Source organism: Panthera uncia, chromosome D4, assembly GCF_023721935.1.
Source record: "Panthera uncia isolate 11264 chromosome D4, Puncia_PCG_1.0, whole genome shotgun sequence".
Taxonomy (NCBI): Eukaryota; Metazoa; Chordata; class Mammalia; order Carnivora; family Felidae; genus Panthera; species Panthera uncia.
Window position 1 is genome coordinate 44,793,880 of NC_064807.1, and position 25,349 is coordinate 44,819,228.

The following is a 25,349-nucleotide window of genomic DNA, read 5'->3' on the forward strand; positions in this document are numbered from 1 at the left end:
TTGTGTCTTTGGGTTCTAGTTAATTTTCCGTTCAAAAATTAAGTTCATTTCGTTGGGTTCTTTCATTGTAAACATGGAGAAGAGTATGTGAAAATACTAGCTTTTCATGCCTCATTGTAATTCTCTGTGATAGAAACCTTTTCCAAATGAAGAGAAAGATGGAATTTCTTAAGAACACATTTTTAAAATTGTGATTAAAAGCACATAACATAGGGGCACCTGGGTGGCTCAGTCGGTTGGGCGTCCGATTTAGGCGCAGGTCATAATCTCGCAGTTGTGAGTTCGAGTCCCACATCTGGCTCTGTGCTGACAGCTCAGAGCCTGGAGCCTGCTTTGGATTCTGTGTCTCCCTCTCTCTCTGCCCCTGCTCGCCTTCTGTTTCTCCCTCTTTCTCTCTCAAAAATAAATAAACATTTGGGGCGCCTGGGTGGCTCAGTCGGTTAAGCGCCCGACTTCAGCTCAGGTCACGATCTCCCGGTCCGTGGGTTCGAGCCCCGCGTCGGGCTCTGGGCTGATGGCCCGGAGCCTGGAGCCTGCTTCCGGTTCTGTGTCTCCCTCTCTCTCTGCCCCTCCCCCGTTCATGCTCTATCTCTCTCTGTCTCAAAAACAAATAAACGTAAAAATAAATAAATAAATAAATAATAAATAAATAAATAAACATTAAAAAATTTTTTTTTAAAATAAATTTAAAACCACATAAAGATTACCATCTTAACCATTTTTCAGTATACAGTTCAGTAGCGTTATATAAATTCACATTGTTGTACCACAGATCTCTAGAACCTTTTATCTTAAAAACTCAAACTCTATACCCATTGAACAATGTTCCCCTTCCCTCCAGCACCTGACAACCATCATCTTACCTTCTGTTTCTACAAGTTTGACTACTTTACATACCTCGGGTTAGTGAATTCCAAAGGTATTTGTCTTTTTGTGACTGGCTTATTTCCCTTAGTATCATGTCTTCAAGTTGCGTCCATGTTGTGGCAGATAGCAAAATGTCCTTCATTTTTAAGGCTGAAGAATATTCTACAATAGGTTCGTGCCATTTTTTCCTTATCCATTCATCCCTCGATGGACATCTGGGTTCCTTCTAGCAGCTGGCTGTTATGAATAATGCTACAACAAACACGGGTGTTCAAATATCTTTTCAGGGGTCTCTCCAGTACCTTTCGTGATATGAAAGAGTGCATAAACACACAAAATTGTGTATTGAAAAGTATTTAAAGAGAAGCGTATTGATAAATAAATTTGTATTCCATTTAAACCTCTTTAAAGCAGAAACTTGATCTTTTTCCTTGCCTGCTGAGTGACAGGTCAGTTATTTTAGGGAAATATGCTTCCTTGTATCTCTCTTGACTTTCTTTACAAACTATGTGACAGTGATTTGTTCTGGTTACGTGAAGCACAACCTTTTTGGAAACCAAATAAGAGTCTCTTTTATCAGAAGGAACAAGCCCTGCTACATCCTCCTGGTATAGATAACACAAAGATTTTATATGTTGCTAACCACCGTGGGGTAAGGACACAACAACCGTTCAAGTGCATGTGTGGGCTGGTGCAGGACACGAGCGGGTTTCCAAGCCTCCTCCAAATATTCCGGGCTGTGCCATAAATCCTGGCAAGGTGAACTACATGCCTTGGTGATTTCTCATTCTGTTTTCTGCTTATCCTCGAGGCTAGCTGGAAGCTCTCACAGAGAAAACCATCATTTCGGCTTCCCTGCCATGCAGTCCCTCTGCCCTTCTGAGTGCGTATCTCCCATCGGCTGAAGTAAGTCATTTTTTCCTTAGGGAACCAAATCCAAACACGAGCTCTTCTCTCCCAGGCTGTAATTAAATCTGGCGGGCAGGTCAGCAGTGCCACTAGGTCGGGAAAGAGAAGAAAAAGGAAGTGGAAGAAATGGCATTTGTTTCTTGGCCGGCCTTGGTGCCTGTCCAAGAGGGAGGCTCTGGCAGCCACACAGTGGAGCCCCTGTGCCCAGTATACCCGGGCTGCCAGTTGGCTCCCAGATGGTTCTTCCCCATCAAGGGCTTGCGTGTCACTCGGCACTCCAGGCCGAAACACCTTCCTGGAGGTCTGCTGCTGCCCGAGGGAACTTCTTCCTAATTCACTGTGTCAGATTATAATACAGCGAACTTCTCATCCTGCCACGTGCATCACAATCACTTGGGGGGGCTTGTGAAGCGTACATTCCTGGACCCCACCAGCCCAAGGATTCTGGGGCCCTGAGAACTTACATTTCTGTCTAACAAGCTCCCAGAGGATGCAGATGCTGTTGGTCCATAGCCACAAAAGGCTACCAGTGGTCAAACAGGGAGAAATGTAATTGAGATCACATGTCTAGAGATTACGAAAACAAAAAGATGTCTTAGTTGGGGTGCGTAGGACCTCTGTGGCGCCTCAGACGTATAAAATCTGCTCCATAATTTGCTTTCAAACTGTAGTTGAGAGCATTGTTTATTTCAGCAATTGAGTAACTAAGGAAAAACTTTGTCTCTTTTCTAATTACATAGCATGAAACGCATGACTCTTAAGCGTACAGTTTGATGAATTTTGACAAATGCACCCACCCATGTAATTCATACCCCTATCACTTCAGAAAGTTCCCACATGCTCCTTCCCAGTTAACCTCCCACCCTTCCCTCCCGTCAGGGAAAAATATTGATTTAGTGAACCCGAAATTAGTTTTCTTGTTCTAAAACTTCATGCAAATAGAAACATATAGTATAAACTCTTTTGTGTCTTCTGCTTTGTTAGGCATAATGTTTTTCAGATTTATCATGCATTTTGACCCGTGCCTCTTTTCATTATGAGGAACTTTCCAGTGAATGACTATACTATAATTTGTTTATCGGTCCTCCTCCTGATGAATATTTTGGTTGATTCCAGTTTGGGGTTATTTAAGTAAAATTAATATGAACATTCCTGTCCAAGTCCTTTAGAAGATCAAAGCGTAGGCATATTGAATGTTTTCCGAGTGGCCATATCTTTTTACACACATAGGAGAGCCTCTAATCCTCTCCAACATTTTGTGTTACCAGTTTTTAAAATTTCGGTCACTCTGGTGGGTAGGCAATGGTATCTCATTGCGATTTTAATTTCCATTCCCTGATGACTAAGAATGTTGAGCACCTTTTCATGTATTTCATGGCCATTCATGCATCTTCCTTGTGTTCAAGTTTTTTTTACCCACTTCAGACATTTTAGACTATTTGGCTGGCTTTTTATTATTGAGTAGTGTGAGTTCTTTATATATTATGATTATAAATCTTTTGACTGATATATGTAATGTGAACATTTCTGCAAGTGTGTGCTTTTTTCATCTTCTTAACGGTCTTGAACAATTTGTAATTTTGATGAAATCTATTTACTTTTTTTATAGGTAATATTTTCTGCATCTTTGAACCACAAAGATATTCTCTTATGTTTTCTCTTCTGACAAACTTTATAACGTCAGCTTATTTGATAGCTCTTAAATGGATTTTGATGTACTGTGCTAATATGTAACTTCTAAATGATTCCCTTTTTGTCTTAGCTGCCAGGGCAACGGGGTTTAATTTTAAAGGTAATCATGGCTATTATGCTAACTTTTATGGTTCATGTCTTCATTCTCCTCTTCTCTACTGCTTATTTTCTGTTTATATATTTTTTCTTATTGTGTATAACTTTTATTTAAGAGGGGGCATATTTATTAAACTCAATAGCTAAAAATAAGAAGGATTTCCTTGTTTATCCAATAGATAATTAGACTTAAAGTTAGCTCCTGTGAATTTTATTTTGTTCTAGAATATGAAGAATAGGTGGAGCTTCAGGCAAAGGCCCTAGAGATGAACTTTGGATAATAGCCACTGGACTGAATGAGAAATATTGGATTTCATAAGATTCAAATGAATGTTTCCTGTAGTCAGTGTGGGGTCCAAATGCAATTCCTCCTCCCTGGCAAAGAATTTCAGCCTGAATATTAAGACCATTAAGACTGTTCTCATTGGCCATACACAGGTAAGCAAAGGCTGGATTCAACCTGTAGGCCCATAGTTTTCTGACTTCTGGGTTAGAGTAACAAGATAAGAGATGTTTCTATGCACAGAGACACTGGAAGGGAACCAAAAAACATTCGAGGATTGAGAGATTTTTATTCTAAGGAAACTGAGTTCTGAGAGGCCTATAAAAAGAACCATTAGAAGAGTAGATAGGAATAGATTATCTATAAATGAATTATGATTTTAAAAAGGTAAGTAAATGTAGCCTCCAAATTATCTGGTGGAGAAGGGAAATGGGGGTGAGCTGGAATCAGAAAAGTGGGGTGAGGGGAATCTTTTGCGGACATGTCCTTAAAGTGGCATGAGTTGAAGACCTCTGGGATAACAGGGTCCATAATGAAAGTTTGGATATTAACTCCAGAATATATCACTTAGTGATGGATAAACTGTCATTGATGATCCAGTCATGTTTGCCCTTAGTTTAGCCCATCGGCAGCTGGTAAGTGAGTAATTGGGAAATGATCTCTGCATCTTCTGTCTCTGCTTGGACAAACTATAGTGGATACAGCCTTGGATAAAGGTGTCTCACCCATTGGCAAAAGTAGTGAATGGGGTGGGGTGAGGGATTTCAATTCCAGAATCTGAAGCTTCCTTGGGGACTCATTAGCCAGTTGTGATAGAAATAACACAAAATAGAAGTCAGCTTTGTTTGAAATCTAGAGCAGGTTTCTGTCACTTATTTACTCGACCATCTTAAAAGGGAAGAGGACCAAGAAGCACTCAGTGTCTACTGCTCATCAGGCATCCAAATACACAATTTTAATTTAACCATAGCTACATAGGATTCACAGGAAGTCATAGCATTCCTAGAAGGTGAGTATTCTTATCCCCATTCCACAAAGGAGGACACCAAAGCTTAGAAAGTTGAAGTAACTTACCCAAGTTCACACAGTGGCTAAAACAGAATTCAAGCCTGGTTCTGTTTGAGTCCAAAACTCATGCCCCTTTACAAAACCAAGCCAGCTCTTTCAGCTTCAGTTTGCTCATCTGTACAGGGAAGGGGTGTCACCAGATGATTTTGGATGTGTCTTGTCTCCAGTCCTTGTAATTTTACATGCATGGGGGCTTGATGGCCATAGGGAATAAGAGTAATGGAGCTCCATGATAAGGCTTACCTTATGACACGATTTCCCTTCTAACGTAATGTCATCTTCCTACATTATAAGAGGAACGAATCTTCAAATTCAAAGTGACTGGAAGATACTCCTTCAGATTTAGAACCAAAAAGGCAATACAAATACTGGGTATTCATTCTTTCCATACTTTGCACACACACACACACACACAAAAGTCCTTAAAAATAAAATAAAATTAGTATGGAAACCATTTTGACAATAAATTTCATATATTGAAAAAAATAAAATAAAATAAAATAAAATTATACAATATAATAATAAACACATCTATTATTTAAATTACTAGGTAAAAACCTTGCTCATCATGAGGTTTCAAATCCAACACACTTCTTTTAATTGGCAAATAGCAGAACTTTTAGAAATAATTTGTTTTTATTTCACTTTGTTGCTTGTAGTATAGCGCTTTGTATTTTGATTGAAAGTATGAGACTTGTCCAAGTATTTCTCACGCGATCACTGGGTGGGAAGATGGAATGAAAGGCAGAAAGAGTGAACCAGGTAGAACATTCATTTCCAACGAGGGGTGACCATGGGCAACAACGCTCCAGGCAAATGGACAGTTGTTTCTACACTAAAAAGTGTGTGAATGCTGAACATAAAACTAACTGAACTTGGGAGGCAACCACCCTTTTGGAAAACCCTTATGCGGACATTTGCTAAATATCATGTGATACTTAGTATCATTCACATTTTCAATATATGAGACACAAATGTGACAATCATAGAACTCCCCAAAAATATGATGGAGGAAAAGTGGAATGTGAGCTTTATATTTGTAGGTTTAAAAAACCCTTTTTTGTCAACCTTTGATTTCAGTTTCTAAAGGAGTTGGGTTTTCTCCTTCATTACTACTCGAGTCTTGGCTTCGTAAGTGAAACAGCTTGTGGCCAAACCAATAAAAGTCTTAGGAGTTGTTGTGATTGTTATTGTTTTAGAAAAGGTGATTTTTGTTTCTTTCCCCTTTTTCCATTATTGGTAAATCCATTTCTTTTAGTTAGGAGTTTGGAGTCATCAAGTGACCTGACAGAAAACTCATGTATCTGTATGCTTTGGGCTGCAAGTTTTTCATGCAAATGTTCTCATACATTCCATTGTGTATTCAGAATGTATCTCAGGGTCGCTCTTCAGTTATTCCAAAACTGTGGAGCTAAGCGACATTTATTTTATTATATTTGAAACAACAAAACATTTTGCTCAAAGATGTTGGAAATCTAGCCCGAAATAGCAAAATGTAAAGAGGAAATGATTGGTTTCTTCTTTTCCTTTCTAGATATTGTAGGCTAGAGATTGTAAATTTTTATTGATGAAACTTAAACAGATATTGAAACAAGTGTTCAGTTTTACATCTTAAAAATGTCCCAATGACTGTCAACTACCTCCTGCTCGTGTTCAAAGACAGTCTTTCATTACCAAGGAAAAGAGCTCGATTTGTTACATTCTCCTGTCCCGCAGCTTGCCAAACCATGGGCTGAAGATCAGGCTTGCCTAAACCTGCAGAAAGTTTAGAAGATTCTACCTGGCCATCCAAGGGGGCCAGGCACTTCTGTTCCAGGCCAGATGTGGAGAGAGAGGGACAGGTCAGGCACAGAGCTCTTGCTTTTCCTCCCTATTCACCTAGGACAAGGGCTTTCACCTCAGACCGAAACTTCAACGCAAAGCTCTGAGGGGACTTAGGTCTGGACATGTGTATGAGGTAGGGAAAGCGGCTCTCCCTGACATATTTGGGGAATACAGCTTTCTTAACCTGTGTGAAAACTTACCAGAGTGCCAGACAACACGTGAAAGGCTATTAAACAAATATTTTCTGCACTTTCAGTTTCCCTATATGCCTCAAGTTAATCTTCCAGAAAAGCTAAGGTCCAACTAGCTGCAGAGGGTACAAATTCGAGCCTCTAAATCCTTGTGAGTATTGTTAGGATATGCACGAGAGTAATAATTATGACTTATTCTCTCTGTTTCATGAGCACTTGCTTAGTCAGTTGTGATTAATCCTTAATCAACTTGGAACACAGTTATTGTAAACATCATAGCTAAACTTACTAAACAGTGAATGAAGCATGAAGTGCTGCATGATTTTTATCAAAAAGGCGAGGTGTAACTCATCATTTCCTTTCTCTTCAGCAAATGACCTGAATACCATGCTACACCCACCCACGATTAAATCCAAAATATGTCACCCTACTTATCCATTTACTCTGTCAAATCATCCTCTTATATTCTTCGGATGAACCCTGGGCTTTTTTTTTCTTCCCCCCAAATGGGTCAGGACAAATCTTGTGGTATTTTACCATTGTGATGCCAGTACAAATGTTGGATTCATTTAAAAAAAAATCATTAAAAAAAAATGTAAGTGAAACAACTGGAAATTGTCTGGCAATTTTCTTTACCGACATTATTTGAAGGGTTATTTCAGTTTGAAAAAGCCATTCATATTTAAGAATAATGTCTTCTCCTAATTGTTTGGAAGATTTTCAGGTTTCTGATTTTCCGAGCAATGTGGTGTTTATAATAAATCCCTTCTTAGTCAAGTCTAGCACAGAAGCAAATTTTCTTAAATGGAAGTATTTTTCCCTCATGATAATAGTTTCCATGGCTCCTTTGCAGCATTTTGGAGTGGAATATGAGTGACATAAAGCAAAATTGTGATTACGTGCTAAGTTTCACTATTTTTTGTTTTGTTTCTCCCGAGATGAAGACAAACGTTATTGGGGAAAGAGAGGTCAGCCACTTTCGAATATAATCAAGAGTTAATAGAACAGAATAAAATCTCCATTTCCTAATGCTTTGAAGTTAAAGCCAATGGCTGCCTCCACCCTACGATTGTGTTGAGATGCTTATGAAGTCTTGATTGAAAATTATTAATTTGATCAAGGTCATTTCTAGTGATTTCTATACTTTTGTAGTTATTTAAAAGTCCATTGTAAATATATGGGGGAAAATTTGCCTTTTTTCTCTTTTTCTTTTATTTCTTACAAAACAGCATAGAAATTAGAAAAGAAAATGAAAGGAAACTTCATGGATACCCTCTAATTATAAGCTGTTGGTAATGTGAAACATAAGATGTTGCTGGAATGGAGCATAAATAATTTGTATTTTCCTGGGATAGAAGAACTACATACATCCATTACTAGAGTGAGGAGCTATGGTCTGCAGAAACCCTCTTTAAAGACAACTTCAGCGTGAACTTCACTCCTAAATTCAACCTCAAAATTTTCATCACTGAACAATAGCACAGTTACACATTTTAAAAAGTGCACATTTGTTTTACATATATGCACACATGTTTTTAATGCATGCCGCTCTTTTTTGATTCAAATGATTTCTATTCCTGTTATCTACATGGGAATTTTGGAACTTTTGTAAGAATGTGAAAAAGAACCATTTTATTTTATCTGGTAAATACAGAAGTTGCATTCTACAGTGGTATTGGGGGCGGGGGGTTTGCTAGAGAAGATTTCTTTATGACCAATGCAACTTCTATCAGGTTTTGGAGTTTCCCGCAAATGCTAATCTAGTAGGCACCAAAGCCGAGAGCATCCAGGCTCCCATGGGTCCTGGATATCTGAAAGCCGGCCCCAGGAGTCCTGGCACAACTGGACGCAAGTGTACTCCTTTGGTAAACTTTGGTTACCGTTTTCATTCCTGGGAATCCAGTCGGAGGCAGAAGATTCTCCATGAAGCATTCTGCAGCTGGGCAACCGATTCCAACTCTGACAGCAATGGTCTTCAAGCTTCCTGTTTGTGTACTCAGAAAGGAGTTGGGAAATCTCTGCAACACTTTGCAAAACGTTAAGGTGACATCTAAAATTTCTCCAAAATGTAAACAACACAAATTATGGACTCTCCGACTTATTTTAAGTATTAATCTTTTAAAATAAAACTGTTACACAATTTTAAAATGCATCCCGTGGAATATAAACACCAAAGTGACTCGATCCCCTGTCATCCCCATTTAAAAAAATAGCAATCACACGGGTGCCTGGGTGGCTCGGTTGGTTAAGTGTCCAACTTCAGCTCAGATCACGATCTCACGGTTCATGGGTTCGGGCCGCATGTGGGGCTCTGTGCTGACAGCTAGGAGCCTGGAGCCTGCTTCGGATTCTGTGTCTCCCTCTCTCTCTTCCCCTCTATCACTCATACTCTGTCTCTCTCTCTCTCAAAATTAAATAAACATTAAAAAAATTAAAAAAATAGCAATCATAAGTGGTTCTGAACAATTAGAAATGCTAAATCTTCCTTTTATTTGCTGAACTTGTTTTTTTATTTCCCTTTCTCACTGAGTTTTATTCTAGTCACATAACTTTACTCATTAAAGTCTTCTGTTAAAGACCTTATTATATTTTGCAACAAAAATATAAGCTAAATTTATATTTTAACCCCCAAATGGGTTGTAAATGTTCAAAATTTCTCCTGAGTAATATGACAATTACTACTGCTAACCAAGCTGACAAAATAGGTTCTATTATTGAAGTATATTTAATATAAGTATATATTTAATAATATATTAAAATATTGATAAATATATATTGAAATAAAAGTAATAAAAAGTAATATGTAAAAAAAATATCTCATTTTGGATGTGTACCTATTAAGAAGATGGATCCATCCAAGTTTCCTTTCCCCACAGGTCTGTGTATGGTTATTACTTACTACCTAGTATCAGAATGAGTTAGGGGGTTAGTATTAACACTTAATTCTTGGATCTCTAAACAACTTTAAACAACTCCTACATCAGGGTGCCTGGGTGGCTCAGTCGGTTAAGCGTCTGACTTCAGCTCAGGTCATAATCTCACGGTTCGTGAGTTTGAGCCCTGCGTCGGGCTCTGCGCTGACGGCTCAGAGCCTGGAGCCTGTTTCAGATTCTGTGTCTCCCTCTCTCTCTCTGACCCTCCCCTATTCATGCTCTGTCTCTCTCTGTCTCAAAAGTAAATAAGCGTTAAAAAAAATTTTTTTTAAAAACAACTCCTATGTCAAAGCTTACATATGCATCCGTCGTGCAAAATCATTTTTAAAGATCTATTGGCTGAAAGTTTGTTTAACCTTCCTTGATTTTTGAGGAAAGCCAAGAATGGGAGACCACCTGTGATTTGTCACCCAAACATGAGATCCTTGCACCCTCCCACACCTATGCCAGCAGGCTATGGTGTTTTCAGGTGTCCATGGGTTTCAGTTTGGTGTCAGTGCTGATGTGCTGACGACACTCCAGGGGCAAGCTGTAAATGAGAAGTGTGACTTTCTTGTGGAAGGTGGCAAAGGAGCAGTTATGAACAGTGATGCCTTAACCACAGACCCTTTTTTAGGCAAGAATTCACAGGAAAAGCATGGCTCTGAAAAGATCTTTTGCACTACCGGGTCCTTGGAATCCTTGTAAACCCCTACATGAGTACTCTTGTTTGAGAACTACTGTCTCGAATCATCTGTGACCTCTTGGTGATCGAAAAATTATTGAAGGACCAATAAATAGGAAGACGGCTGTTTTCATGGTTTGGCTATTGATGGCTTTTCTATACTCTGTTAGCGATTCTTACAGCCCTGCCTTAAAGTAACTAACACTGTAAGTCAGTGAAGTGTAGGAGAAAAGGCCTGGATTAAAGAGTCCAGAAGCATGATTTCAACTATTAGTTCTGCTCCTAACCGCCTCTAGAAAACATCACTGTAATTCTCTGGGTCTCAGCTCTCTCATTTGAAGGCCAGGCTAGAACAGTGTTTCCCAAAGCTAAATGATACGATTTTAGGTTGTACCTGTACAAAATGTGTCTGTTTGTCTCTTTTACTTTTTTATCAGGAAAAAATAATCAGCATACTAAATCTATTACCCTTTTTTTTTTTTTAATTTTTTAATCTTTATTTATTTTTGAGAGACAGAGAGAGCATGAGCAAGGGAGGAGCAGAGAGAGAAGGAGACACAGAATCCGAAGCAGGTTCCAGGCTCTGAGGTGTCAGCACAGAGCCCGACGCAGGGCTTGAACCCACAAACTCTGAGATCATGACCTGAGCTGAAGTCAACTCAGGTTGACTAACCAACTGAGCCACCCAGGTGCTCCTAAATCTATTAGTCTTGAATATAGTTTTTAAAAGTGCATCTGAGGGGCATCTGGGTGGCTCTGTTAGTTAAGCGTCCGACTCTTAGTTTCCACTCAGGTCATGATCTCACGGTTTTGTGAGCTCCAGCCCTGCGTCAGGCTCTATGCCTGCAACGCAAGACTCTCTCCCTCCCTCTCTCTCTCTGCCCCTCCCCAACTCGTACTGTCTCAGTCTGTCTCAAATAAATAAATAAAACTTAAAAAAAAAATAAAAGTGCATCTGAAAAAGTAAGTTGTTTTAAAAAGAAGAATCTATTTTTTAAAAGTTAAATAATTATATACGAAAAATCCATGAATGTGGTATGGGAATTAACGCATTTTGAGAAATACAGAGTAGTTACAGTTGCTATAGTTCCACCAAATTCCAGCATTATATGATTTTATGAAAAAGAGTTGGAAGAAGAAAAAGAAAAAAAGGAAGGAAGGAAACAAGAAAGGAAGACAGGGAGGGAGGAAAGGAAGAGATTTAAGGAGGATATATGTTTCTAGGTAGGCTCCCCAAGTGCCATAGTCACGATGGCAAATATCAACCCACATTGAGAAACTCCAAAAGGCAAGTTCAGGCAAATTATTCGGTTAAGCATTCATAGAAAGATGTTTTAAATGCAGAATACCAATTATGCAAGCCAGGCTTTCTCAACCCTTTGCGCATTTGCTAAAAATCTTGTCTATACAGCCAAGCAATGTGGAAATTTGATGCAATTACCCAGACAAGGCAGGGAAATAAAGCTTACCACAAAACTTGGAGGACTTACCTACATGCCTACATCAGCTATCTTTACTGACCAAATTACCCAGGTAATCTATTAACCTCTTTGTCACATTGCCTATGTTGCCACAGCCAATTCCAGTGCTGGAATTTTAATTAAGAGAGCTTACTGAGAATGAATGCCCTCCAAATAAGTGTGGGTTTTTCCAGATTAGTAAATAAATCCAATTTTTACAACGGTTAATCATTACTCAGAGATGAAGAATAGATTGAATTACTTGGTATTAATGTGAGCAATTTCCTAAGACTTGTAGATCTTGAGTGTAATGTGTAAATACATCCAATTAATGATGTTAAGATATTTTTAGCTTCATTTTTCCCCTGTTGCTTTAGTCGATTTCCCTACAAATTTTTTAGTAACATATTAAGAGGAAAATCTACCTTTGTTCTTCTTCCCTTCTGTGTCCGAATCCTTCTTTAGGAATCAATAAAAAGAAAATTATTCAGCCAGATAAAAATCTTTAACGTGCACACACACACATGCACACACAGATAGACATAAATAAACACCACCAAACAAAATTTCTTATAGAAATGTTATAGTTACACGTGGTAGAAATGGACCAATCCAAGAAGTATGTAAAAAATGAATCTCAGTTATGAATCTCAATTCCTTTCTTGTCTTCTTGTCCTATAGTTTAACAAAGAAAAAGAGGTCACTCTATTTGGTATAGCCCTCAGTGTTCCTTGGACCTCAAGTGACTTTTCTCTGAATAACCACAGTAACTTTATATTTGCCCACCCATTTTCCCTATCTGATACAGTAACCTTATGTGATAGGGGCATCTGAAGCAGAGTTGATCAATTTCTCTGAACATTTCCTTTCACTAGAAGAGTCAGACTACTAAGAAAGTAATATTAATAATAGCTGTCACTTATTGAACACTTACTACTGCTAGGGAGTCTTATGTGCAAAAATCTTTATTACTCCTCACAACATTATAAAGAGATATTATATTTTATTTTATAGATCAGTAAGTGATGCTCTGAAATTAACATGTCGGGGGGCATATAGACGGTGGTGGCACAGCTGGGATTTGAATTTCAGTCAATCTTTTTCTGAAGCCAGGACTTTCTTCTCCTTCACACCACACCCTTGTTACCAATGGTTCCAACTTAATGTTTGTTGAATGAAATCTAATACTCATATATTCTCTTTCCAGATGGATTTTGATAGCAGATGTCAGTTCAAATCCCTTAGGTAGCTGAGATCAAGTAGAAAAGGTTGGAAATTTTCCAATTGACTATGAGTAATGATGAGGCAATCTGGATAATATATAAACCCATTCACACCAACTCTTCTCCAAATATCCCAGGGCATTTTTCATCGAGCAGGGCAGGCTAGAAAAGGCTAACTGGCTGCCTGAAGGAAAAGGTGGGGTGAGAGGAGCTCTGCTCTAACACAGGCAGGTCGTCCTTCTGCCAATCCAGTCCTGGAAGGATCTGGTTTTAATAAGTGTCAGTCCTGGGACCATCCCAGCATTGATTGAGCCATATAACCATGGTAAATCTCAGTTCCCCTAAATATCCTAGCAGGAGAGAAAGCTGGCAATGTGAACATTCAAAGGCAAAATATCTGAGGATAAGGGTCCTTAAACACATGTGGATGGCCATACTCACTATTAATGGAAGTAATCATGTGCTGTAAGCCTTCTGAGTGCTGGTCTGTTAAATATATGTGTAAATTGCCTAGGATTGTGCCAAAAGATAACAGCAGCTAGCCTATATGCAGACGCTGGAGAAAAAGGAATGGGCTCATTGTCAAGAGGGAGTTAGAGAACACTGATAAATCACACTTGGGAAGCACTTTCTCCATATTAACTTCATCTGATCTGTAATATCCCTTTGCAGCAGAGTATGGCATGTTTCATTCTTCCCATTTTCCAAATGAGGACACAGTTTCAGGGAAGAGAATATATTGAATGCTAATGTGTCCTAGGCTTTGCGTTTAGAACATTGATCGCGTTATCGTATTTAATCCTTTCAAAAAAGCTTAAGAAGAAAATTTTACTATTATCCTATTTATTACATGAGGAAACGGAAAATTAGAAAAGTAAATCAGCAATTGTAAGTGGTCTGCTGAGACTCGAGCACAGGCCGATCTGACTGGAAATTCCTTTAGCACCGTGTTATATGTATTTGAAAACAACTTAAGGGATTTGCCCAGAATTCCTCATTTCAAACCCATCTCTATAAATTATAAAACACTTTATTTTTCCATATCCACACTGTCCTCAATATTGAATCCAGCGGCGGATTTTATTAAAGGAAGTCCAGATTCTCCCTCTCTAACAATCTCGAAGGCAAGGTTATTACTCTAAGATGGCTTCCATTCAGACAGAAGCATATCCACCAGGAATAAATATTTTCTGAGCACTCACCATCTGCCCCATGTTATAACAAACACTGCTGAGCTCAACAAAATGAACCTGATGGCTTCTGGGATTTCTGGCAGCAGCATGTTTCTCTAAAACCCATGAAAATAGGTACCTATACCTTTTCGGGTTAGCTGTTTACTGTTAACAGGAGTCGGGAAATAAAAACAATCCCATTTCCCTCTGTGCTGTTTGAGAAGGCAGAGGTAAAAGCCCGGCTTCTTGGTTTTGAATCGCACACCTTGAACCACAGGTCAGGCAAATTGGTGGTCACCTTCGTGCCCCAACCTGCAGAGCAACCCACATCAGGAAGCCTCGTCATTCAGGGAGGTGAGCGTGCCAGACTCCACAAACCTGGACTTGCTGGTGGAAGGTCTCTCCAGCCAAGAACAGCACAGCCAGCAAGGGGTAGTGGGAGGTAGGAAGCAAGTTCAGGGCTGGCAAGTGGACGGAATGAGTCACCTCTTTGATGTGGAGTGCTGATTCTAAACACAGCAAAGGTGAGCAAGCATTTCCTTCCCCTGACTACTGTGGCAACAGCCCTTTAGTGTAGGAAACTGAGTCACACAACAGGAAGGCTTTAGAGTTGCGGGAGAGGAAATTGCTGGTCTACGTTGCGATATAAATTTTACTAAGATGAATTTGGTCTGGTCTGGTAAAATTTTCAGTCTGCCTCATGTAAATAAACTAGTTCTTTCCTTATTTCCAACACCCGTCCCCACGGCCCCCATTCTTGGTGGGAGAATGCCGATTGAGAAGTGTCCCCATACAGCAAGACCCTTTGGAAGAATTAACTTTTTAAAGGAATCAATTAATGTTAGTGAAACGTGAATTCCCAAGCATTTGTGTGATTGTCTTACTTAGAGAATAAAAATAACATAAGGAAAGGTTGTTAAACCCATGGATGGTTCCAAGAATGCCTGGTCTTTGCATAAGAACAGAAATTCAAATCCTGGGTCGCCTTGGATCCGTCTGGCCCTGTCTGAATGGATCTATGCCCCCCTGGAAGCGGGGGCCCTGAAGGCTGAAGACTACATTTCCTAGACCCATCCTTTGGCTTAAGGTCTTCCGACGGAAGTTGCTTGCATGAGATTTGGAAGGTGAAAGAGGAGGCACCATTATTGCTCTGGTGTTGCCAGAGGCACATCGTCTTTGGCAGATAGCAGGACCTAGGTTTTGCCAGTGACTTCTGAGGGCCCTCCTGAACTCACCCATGTGGGCTCTGCAAGCAGCTGAGATACCCAGTGAAAGTTCCTGGTGCTTCCATCAGGAGTTCAACTTTTTCGAGTTTCTTGTATCTTCATTGTGTACTACTTCTGTGGTAAGGAATTATAAAATGTTTTACCCGGTCATAAAGGAATTTTGCTCATTTGCTACTATTAAAAATATTTCAAGGTCAAGGCATCTCTGGTGTAATATTAATTAAACATGTATGTATCTCTCCCTATGCCTTTCATCCCATTACGGATATTGATCATGTTTGGGTGGAAGCCTTCTGTTTTTAGATCAGAGAATATAAACAAAACATACAACCTGAATTTTGCTCTTTTTTTTTTTTTTTTAATTTTTTTTTCAACTTTTTTTTTTTTTTTTTTTTGGGACAGAGAGAGACAGAGCATGAACGGGGGAGGGGCAGAGAGAGAGGGAGACACAGAATCGGAAACAGGCTCCAGGCTCCGAGCCATCGGCCCAGAGCCTGACGCGGGGCTTGAACTCACGGACCGCGAGATCGTGACCTGGCTGAAGTCGGACGCTTAACCGACTGCGCCACCCTTTAATTTAGTTGGCTTTGTCTGTACTTTTTCTGTGCAGAAAGTATAAGGAGAGAAAGATAGAAATGAGCTGAGTTCTTAACAATATCAATCAAACTTTGAATCATATAGGCTGGAGTAAAGAGGGAAAGTAAGACATTGAGAGAAAATATCATTTCTGTGAACCAAGTCCCTACCTTCACAAAGATCAGACTTCATCTTTATTCCCTCCTGTCTCCTTTATATTTATTTTATTTTCGTTTTCATTTTCCAAACAGGAAAGGAACTATGCTTAATTTTAGAGACTGCTCACTTGAAGCTCAACACTGTGGGCAAGGTGACCTATTCTGAGTAGGTTAAACTCTAAACTTTGTCATTGTTGGGTAAGCATCTAATCAAAATGGGGCAAATAAAATATCAAGGGATCACTAAATTTGGCATTGCTGGATATGCTTTACTTTTGCATGTGAAAGGTACTATAATTGACAGAAATGCTCTGTGACATTGTGGATGATGCCATTTGATTACTTGACTTTCTTAGAAAATAAGAGTTTAGAGGGGCACCGGGGTGGCTCAGTCAGTTAAGCATCTGACTCTTGGTTTCATGATCATGTCACGTGATCTCAGATCACGAGCTAGTGGTTTGTGAGTTTGAGCCCCACATGGGGATCTGTGCTGCCAGGGTGGAGTCTGCTTGGGATTCTCTCTCTCCTTCTCCCTCTGCCCCTCCCCTACTCACTCACTCTCTCTCTTTCTCTCTCTCTCAAAATAAGTAAATAAGTAAACTTAAAAAAGAAAAGAAAAGAAAGAGTTTAGATGTTCACTGCCCAAACTTCTCATGTCTCCTTCCTTTGGGTTATACCATGAGATTTCCAGTATAAATCAGGAGTAACAAGTTGGAAGCCTGGACCACAAGCAAAGATGGCCTGCACATGTATCCATCGGCACATTAATTCATTCAAGAAACATTTATCAAGTTTCTACTATGTGCCAGACTCTGTTCTAGGCACTGGGGATATAGCCATGAGGAAAATAACCCAAAATCTCTGCCTTGACAAAGTTTACATTCCACTGTGGGAAGAAATGGGGAAAAAAATCAAATAAAAAAATATATTTGTTAGATGATAATAGTATTTTTTAGTAGAATCAAACAGCAAAGAGAAGTGTGGAGTGTGGGAAGAGACCGTGGTTCCAAATGGGAAGGTCTCACTGGGAAGCTGGCATTTAAAACAAGATCCGAAGGAGGTAACGCTGCGAGCTGTTTAGGGCACGGGTCTTCCATGGGAGGAAAGTGCTAGTGCAAAGCCCTTGAGACTGGAGAGTGCATTGCACAATCAAGGAAGAGACAGACAAGAGGGGGTGAGAGGGCAGGTGGGAGCAAGGGAGGGGGGAGAGTAGAAACTATGGGGAGGAGGTCAGCGTGGGAAGGAGGTCAGAGACCCGGGCTATGGTGAACATTTGGCAGATGTGTTCTGTTAGTTCGCCCACTGGTTTCAAAAGAAAGAAGTATCCGCTAACATTTAAAAGGTAGGATATTGTAGATAAACATTCTAATTTCTAATAACTTTAGAAAAAAATATAAGGTTCAGCAACACTAGATGTTCATTGATTACCACCTTCTGGCACCAACACTGAGAAGCAGCTGCCCCCAGTGTGGTTCCAAGGCTCTGTGGTGCCCACACCCTCTCCTCCCCCATCTTCTCACCCCTGGCCTGCTCTACTGGTATCTGAAGGGGCAGCTTTCTGTTTTGTACCTCTATAACTGAAGGGTTAACCTGGTAGCTAACTTACTAAAGCAGATGGAATTCTCTTGGAGCTGCGTTGGTCTCTTCCTAGCCAAGTCTGGATAGAGTGACTCCGGGTCTTGGGGCTCCTGTCCTGGCTGAGCGTCTCTTTGCTCTATAAAGGGTCCCCAGCCACATGCGCTCACGTGTGACAAGAATGATGGTCTCAGCACCACAATTAACATCCAGGTCTCTGCCAACCGTGCTCTCAGGAAGACAGGAGGGCTGGGGCTCAGCATGTTATAAACAATCGTTCTGGTTTCGCTTTGGGCAATCAGAGCTGCCTTTTGATATGAGGCGGGCTTGCTTGTTTTTGTGCGTTTGCTTCAGTACCCAGAGTACAGCTTTTTTGACAGATGCCATTGAGGAATAGAGTTTAGCTGTGCGCCCATGTCCACGTGTGGTGGAGGTGAGCCAGGAGAGGGGAGAAAGAGAAAGGGTGCCATCCATTATTAAACAAAATAAAGGATGCCAACTTTTTATGTCTTCATTTTTTGATTGATAATTTTTTACATTTCAAGTCTTGTGTGTTCGGTTTTCTTTTTTTAAATTCCAGTTTAGCTAACTGGATGCTGGCTCTTTAAATTTTGTGTTCTACTTGCCCTCTGCTAATTACCAATACCTAGGAATATATCTGGACTCTGGGGAAGTCTACAAGGCTTAAAAAATGATCAAATGGCCTCTATATGGACAGTTCTCTCTTCTTTATAAAATATATTTACCAATGAGCTGGACTCAGAAGCTATCATATTTTTATTTTCCAAAAGTTAGGGTTGAGTCAGCCAAATGCTTCCGAAATGAGTTACAGAATGTACACTTACTCACAAGAAATACCATTGTATACAGCAAACGTGCTCTGGGGCAGTACCAACTTGTGCCTGGGACATTTAGGCATTTAGTGGTTTGTTTTTTTTTTTTTAATTAAAAGAACATGAGTAAGAATGATTTTTATAGCTAACCTGTGCCTTAATCAGTCTGCATTAAAGGATAGTCATTTAAAGCTCATGTTTAACACTTCAAAGTAAATCTAACTCCAAAACAGGTGAAAAAGAGACATGACCGTTTAGTAAATTCTTTGAAATCATGCAGGAAGATAACTGATCCAACCCTAAAGGATCGGCTTTGATACTTCTCCCCTGGAGAGAGGAAAATGCTTACAAGAGTAAGAACTTCACTCTGGAATAGATCTAATAGTTCATGGCTTGCTTAGGAATTGCAGTTTCTCTGGTTTTAGTGAGAGCTCTGACAGCAGGCACACAGAACTGGTCTCCGCAGGGTAAAACATTAACAGAATTTCATCAGCGTGGAGAAAAGTAAAGGTAAAACAGCTATGACTACAGCAAAAGTAAGGCAGAGAACTAAACATATAGTGAATGTACACACTGTACAATGTTGATTGGAAAAATGCAGGATACATTTGTTAAAATCCGGTGTCCAATGCAATGTCCTAGGTTGGCCCTCATGACAAAGAGACTCAGAGACAGCACTTTCTGTGCTGGCAGTTTCTTGGGGGTTTCCTTGGGAGTCACATCTGTGAGACCTGAGTGAAGCAAGCAGGATTGGGCAGAAGGAGAAGTTGATCTGTGATTTCATAGCAACAAAGGTCCTGTGGAAAGCTCTGGAGGAATGGAGCAATAAGCTGGCAGTCAATGTCTCGGTCACAAACAGGTAATTTGGGTGGTTTCTTCCCTCAAAGAGGCATTTCCACTGCGTTGGAAAGAGTGAATGGCACGCAGACTTCCTTGACGTAACACTATGCAGTGAGTGTCGCAGAAAGAAGTGTGGTTTGGTGCGTCGTTTAGATGCAGAAAACTTAGGATCCACTTGTGGCTTGGCCATTTATTTATTAGCGGAGGGCAGGGTTAGCTACATAATTTGCAGGGCCCGGTGCAAAAGGGAAATGCAGAGTTCCCCATTCAAAAGAAAGGAAAAAGTGCCACCGAAGGTACTAAAATATAAAGTGTTATTTTTTTTCCCTCCAAGTCTCCCTCTCCACGTGCTATGCTGCTTTTATTTGCTATTTACTGTTGTTCCTTTTTTTTTTCTTAACATTTATTTATTACTGAGAGACAGAGACAGAGCATGAGCATGGGAGGGGCAGAGAGAGGGGGAGACACAGAATCTGAAGCAGGCTCCAGGCTCCGAGCTGTCAGCACAGAGCCTGACGTGGGACCCGAACTCCCAAACCGCGAGATCATGACCTGAGCCGAAGTCGGACGCTTTACCGACTAAGCCACCCAGGCGCCCCTATTTACTGTTGTTCTAAGTAAAGAAAAATTAATTTAAATTATTAGCATGGATTTTGCAATTCATCTCTATAGTGAGCAATACACCTCTGAAGTGTAAATACGATAATATTTAACTTGACCATGCCTACATACTTCCTTCTTACCAGAACAGTGAAAATATTGCCTCCAAAAGAACTCAGCTGTTTCATGTTACTCCTCGATACACACACATTCTACCAACACTCTCTCGCTTCAGCTTACTGATAAGTAACGGAGGACTTTCAAGAAAAGGAACGATGGGTTTCTCTACCTTTCCCTTTTTTTCTATGTTAGTATACCACAGGTGGGCTAATACCCGGGAATAACATGAGTGTGGAAGCATGTGATAGGTTCCTTGGTTCTTTTGAGCTTCTTTGACTACCATTGCCTTTTTTTTTTTTTTTTGCACGCAGAGGAAATTCTGGTTTGAAAAGAAAGCTTACATAGTCATAGATATAATACACTTACCTTCTGCTTACTTTGAGTCTTACTGAAATTCCACACACACCACACCGGGGCACCATGCTCAGGGCCAGCCAGGAACTTCATGTATCTCGTCTGCTCACACATATATTCCATGGTCCCACGGGACTTCAAAAAACTTTATACAGTTCTTAGTCTTCGAATCCCTTAGTCTCTGAATCCCTTCATAATACATGTTCATTCTTAAATTCCAGTTTTGATGCCACTTAGGGCAACACATGTTTATTAAGCACCTAACGTTCCAGGGGTGTGGGAGGGGCCAGAATGGGGTTAAAGTTAGAGACCCTGATCCCCGTTCCCAAGACTGGTTAATTATCCCCCTCCCATAAAGTTACCCTATTGTCGCATGGATCATATGATACGATATTGCCTGTTTTATGTCTGCACCTCCCCTAGACTACTTGATTTACGGGGCATAGCCAACGCTCAATAAATACTGTTGGTTGGCTGAATGAATACTAGCCATTGTTGGAACACAAGGGGAGAAGTTGGATCAGCAGTTGAAAAGATGGTCTGGCCAAGAAGAGGGGAATGGGCTGAAAAAATAAATGTGGTAATCCCTAGCATTGATTCCGGGATAAACAGCAATAAAAGTTTTAACGCAGGAGAGCTAACACTGTTATTTAACCCAGATACTGTGGCGTGATCTTCTTCTATGTTATCTACTTGGACATGCTCAATTGGCCTGTTATATCAGAATGGTCAGTAACACCACTTTTAAATCGAGGAGGCCAAGGATCAGAATAAATAAGTAACCTAGCAGAGGCTTCCAGCGATAGGTGGTAGAGCTTAGACTTTGAGTCATTCAGTTCCAAAGTTGTTCCGTTTAGCATATTTAATGTTTATTTATTTTTGAGGGAGAGAGACAGACAGAGCACGAGCAGGGGAGGGGAAGGGAGAGAGGGAGACACAGAATTGGAAGCAGGCTCCGGGCTCTGAGCTGGCAGCACAGAGCCCAACGTGGGGCTCGAACTCACAAGCGGTGAGATCATGACCTGAGCTGATGTCGGCCACTCAACCAACTGAGCCACCCAGGCGCCCCAGCACCTGGAGATATTAATGACAGCAAAGCAGTGATGAAAACAAAGGCAGAAGCTCACTCGGTGAACTGGAGATTATATGGGAAGACAGAATATTAGATTTTAAGGTATTTCAGCGGTAGGCTGTCTGTGCAGAGGATGACAAGGCCCAGAAGAGCTGATGTGTGAAGGTACTTGTGGGGAAAGGTCACTGGCAATGAGCACCTTCAATTGCTCTCCATGAAATGACATGTCTAAATTATAATCAAGTCAAAATGTTATGCTCAAATTCTCTCTTTTCCATTTAAGAAATCTTCCCTGATTCTCCCACCTGAAAGGAATCCCTTCTTTCTCTGAACTCACAAAATTCTGTGTCTAAATCATCAAATAATATTCTGGCTATTTGTGTATATGTTTTATTTCCCCACATTACACGCTCACTAGACTGTCTACTTTGTCCTTCATTGTTTTCTAAAACACTGAGGGTGGTATTTTGCATATACAACATACTCAATTTAAAAGATATAGACAAGGGGCGCCTGGCTGGCTCAGTGGATAGAGTGTGCTACACTTGACCTCAGGGTTGTGAGTTCAAGCTTCACATTGGGTGTAGAGATTACTTACAAAGAAAATCTTTGAAATAAATAAAAGATACAGACTTCATTAACCAATTAATGAAGTAAAAATTAAACTCCAAACATTGTTTTAACTTTCAGCTGAAAAGTGACCTTAAGGTTTCTGTTCCATCAAAATGTAATGTTTTAAGGGCTCTTTATGTTCCTTGAAAATTTGAGGCCCTTTTGAAAAAAATATGAAATCATACTGATTTTTAAATAATACTATTGCTTTTCTAACTCAATTTTGACACTGATGAAATGTTAAAGAGATCCTCTAGCTGGAAGTTGATAGCAATGCAAACTTTTCCATCTAAGCCAATAATACAAAACCATAATTTTTCCATTGAAGTGTATCTACCACTAATTATGGCTGTGTCATTAATTTATATTGACTCAGTCCTGAAAATTGGAAGATTCTATTGACACTAAAAAACTATTAAAGCAAAGAAACTAACTATACCATAAGTCCCAATTTTAATTAATATCTATTGAGGGAAAATAAAGATGGGGTTTTGATAGATATCAGTTTGTTCTACATTGAAAAGTGAAGCCAAACTTTCAACGTCCATAAAAATTAATTTTCTTTCAAGGAGGAAACCTCTTTGGTTTGTGCAGTTACCATTGAAATTATATTTAACTATCGAATCACTGTTGTCTTGTAATCTTGAATGTGTTTCTATTGAATTCAGGAAAGGCCATTTGAGTTCAGTAAAACACCTGTGAATGCAGCTGAATTTTAAATGCTGGCCACATATGAGCATATTTAAAATGTGCTTTATTACTCAGTTAAAATCTTCTGAGTCATCAACTACTTAGAAAATAGAGTAAGTTGTTGAATCAAAACCTAGGTTACAATGCAAAATCAAATTCACTTATTTAGTGAGTAGAAATGTGAGCGTTCTAACATGATATATGAAATCAAATATAGCTAGCAATGCTTTTGTTTGCTGATTTGGCAATTTAAGTCTTCATCTCAAAGCATGGCAATTGCATCAGTCTGCTTAGGCTGCCATCGGAAAATACCATAGACTAGATGGTTTAAACAACAGAAATTTATGGTGTCACAATTCTGGAGGCTGAGAAGTCCAACATCAAGGTGCCAGTTTCCGATAACTCATTTTCTGATGAGAGTTCTGTCCCTGGCTTGTAGAAGGCCACCTTCTCACTGTGTCCTCACGTGGTCTAGAGAATGAGTTCCGGTGGCTCTTCCTCTTAGGGCACCAGCCCTGTAAGATTAGGGCCCTACTCTTACAGCCTCATTTAGTCTTTATCCCCTCCTCATACAGTCATGCTGGATGTTAAGACTTCAATATGAATTTTAGGGGGCTCGATTTTTTTTAACTGAAGTAATTAACACAGAATGAAATATGCAGATCAATATAAATCAGTGAGTTTGGGGTGTACACAAATGTATTCTTGGAAGTACCGCCCCAACCAAGATACAAAATGTTTTCATCAACACAGAAAGCTAGGGGCGCCTGGGTGGCTCAGTTGGTTAAGCGTCTGACTTTGGCTCAGGTCATGATCTCACGGTTCGTGGGTTCGAGCCCCGCGTCGGGCTCTGTGCTGACAGCTCAGAGCCTGGAGCCTATTTCAGATTCTGTGTCTCCCTCTCTCTCTGCCCCTCCCCCACTTGCACTCTGTCTCTCTCTGTCTCAAAAATAAATAAACATTTAAAAAAATAAATAAAATTAAAAAAAGAAAGCTTTATGACTTCCCTTACAGTGAACCTTCTTCCTTCATAAACAATCATGGTTCTGATTTTTTTCACCGCTGATTAGTTTTGCCTATCTTTGAACTTCATATAAATGGCACGTGTATACTCTTTTGTGTCTGCTTCTTTCATTTTGGTAATTGAGATTCACCTGTATAGTTGCATTCTTGCTCATTCTTTTTTATTGAGTAACATTCCACTGGATGAACATGTCACTATTTGTATATCCATGTTCCATTCATGGGAATTTTTACTGTTTCCAGTTTAGGGCTATACTGAGTAAATTGCTGTAAACTTTCTTGTGCATGTCCTTCTGTGAGCACATGTACCCATTTCTCTTGGGCATATATCAAGGACCAGAACTGCTAGATCATAAAATATATGAAGACTTAGTATTATAAGGTTCATGTTACAAATGGTTGTATCATGTTACACTCTCACCAGAAATGCATGAGGGATCCCGTTGCTCCAAATTCTTTTATTGACTGACATCATTGCTCTTTAATTTCTGCCATGTAGTTGGTACAAAATGGTATCATTGTGATTTTAGTTTGAATTTATCTTTTCTTGTGCTTATTAACTATTCATCCATCCACTCTTGTGCAATATCTCATTTTTTGCATATTCGTCTAAGATTGGGTTGTGTCTTGTTTTTTGAAAATTTCAGCTTCCTTGATTTTATTTTTTTATGTAGAAGTATTTTATTTTATTTTATTTTATTTTATTTTTAATTTAAATTCAAGTTAGTTAACATACAGTGTAGTCTTGGTTTCAGGAGTAGAATCTAGTAATTCATCCCTTATATGATACCTAGTGCTTATCCCTAAAAGGGCCCTTCTTCATGCCCATCACCCGTTTAACCCATCTCCCTCCATCTCCCCTCCAGCAACCCTTTGTTCTCTGTATTTAAAAGTCTCTTATGCTTTGCCTCCCTCTCTGTTTTTATCTTATTTTTCCTTCCCTTCCCTATGTTTACCTGTTTTGTTTCTTAAATTCCACGTATGAGTGAATTCGTATGACATTATGTCTCTCTCTGACTTATTTTACTTAGCATAATACACTCTAGTTCTATCCACGTTGCAAATAACAAGATTTCGTTCTTTTTCATTGCTGAGTAGTATTTCTTATATATATGATCGTATATATAGTATTCCATATATATATATATATATATATATATATATATATATATGGAATACTACTCGGCAATGAAAAAGAGCAAAATCTTGTATTGTGTGTGTATATACATATATATATATATATATATGTATATACACACACAATGGAATGCATCTTCTTTATCCATTC

The 25,349-nt window shown here is 39.6% G+C and overlaps 1 non-coding gene across 1 annotated transcript; it reads left to right on the forward strand.

Annotated features, from left to right (window-relative positions):
* The first annotated feature begins 23,803 nt into the window (after positions 1-23,803).
* On the forward strand, positions 23,804-23,888 carry TRNAQ-UUG (transfer RNA glutamine (anticodon UUG)). Its single transcript has one exon. It is a non-coding gene; the product is annotated as a tRNA-Gln (tRNA).
* Positions 23,889-25,349: the final 1,461 nt, after the last annotated feature.